Source organism: Sprattus sprattus (genome assembly GCF_963457725.1).
Source record: "Sprattus sprattus genome assembly, chromosome: 14".
NCBI lineage: Eukaryota > Metazoa > Chordata > Actinopteri > Clupeiformes > Clupeidae > Sprattus > Sprattus sprattus.
This window is the reverse complement of record NC_137912.1, coordinates 29,189,981-29,191,557: the sequence shown is the minus strand read 5'-3', so window position 1 is coordinate 29,191,557 and position 1,577 is coordinate 29,189,981.

Below are 1,577 nucleotides of genomic sequence, written 5' to 3'. Positions count from 1 at the left end.
AGTCTTCATGTAAACGGGGCTTTACATTTTGGAGGGCCAGAAACATGCAAATAATAAAACACAAATAATAAAACTTTTTACTAGAATGTTATAAACGACATTATGCTTTTGACATAGTATCTGATTTGCATCATTGTCAAATCCCAAAGTATTTGACTTATTCATTAATTATTATTATGACATTTACAAATTAAAACAATTCAATATCTAACGGTTCCTCTAATGTTACACTCAATGAAATGATTTGTCATTTGTTCTGATTTGCATTAAGGCTATCCATTATCCATGTTCAATTACATGCATTCTCGTGAGGTTAATACATCATTCCTATGGTAAAACATTATGGCCACAAAACTTTTTTCCTGGATCATTCTGTCTCTGATCTTATCATTCAATGATGGTGTACAGCTTAAACCTCACCATCTCCATTTTCAATAAAATGCAATACATCTTTGAATACCATAAAACTTTTAAATCTCCAAAATAACCAAAGCTAGCTTGACTGATCAAGTATTCTCACAACAACAAACAAAGGATTTACCGTGGCGTGTGACTTAAGAGTTTTTCTGTTACCATGGAGCCCACTCTAGAGTCCCAAACATTGCATTAGGCAAGTGACACAATCTATAGTCCACTCATTTTTCTGCTTTACCATATCGGTAGCAACATCTTTCTTTTTACAAGACAAACCGTTTGCATACGTTTTGTACTGGCGTTGTTTCCCCAAAACCTTATTTTTGCAGATTTTTCAAAAACCCATTCACCAAGATATTAATAGATTGAAACTGTAGTGGGGGGCTCCCCCCACAACACTAATTTGAAAATATTTGACCTGCTTCAAAAATGAAATGATTACCTGAAGTACTGGTCAGATTTCGAACACCATAACATGCAACACAGTCCTTTGTTCAAAATCAAGAGCACAATAAAAAGACCTTGTCGCTTTGCATACTATGATGCTGTGACTCTGGACACAGGGCTGTTAGTGCTCTACTATCTGATCAAAGAGCCACCACAGTAGCTCTGTTCACACTGTGGGCCAAGCCTGGTGCATGAAATGAGTTCCTGTCCTGAGGAGCATTTATATTGTGCTGGCAGAGGCTTAATCAGGGCTTAACCAGGAGCCCAAACCAGTAACCTAAACCCTAGCAACAAGCCCAGCTCAACAGGTCCAAGACAAGGACCATGCTAGTTAACAAAATTGAGCCATCTTACCTATATGGTTGATAACTAACCTAAATTACATCATTAACAGATATTTAGAAATTGCTCCATTTTCAGGTGTATTGCTGGTGGTTTTGCTCTGTTTAGTCTGTCTGTCCATGGAATGCTGTACAGTGTCTCTATGGCGGCAATGTCTGCCATTAGTTACATGGTCGATAGTGTAAGCGCCTCAGGAACACTATCTCTGGTGCTTGCAGCCCAGGAGAAAGTTCCTGGATCAGGATTTGGCCAAGAAGCTGATATCGTGCATGATATCTATCATGCACGATATCATGAGCAAATTGCAGAAGTTGTGAAGGGTCAACACTGTGGGCTGGTGGCACTGAACTACTCCCAGGGTTGCACAGTGACGG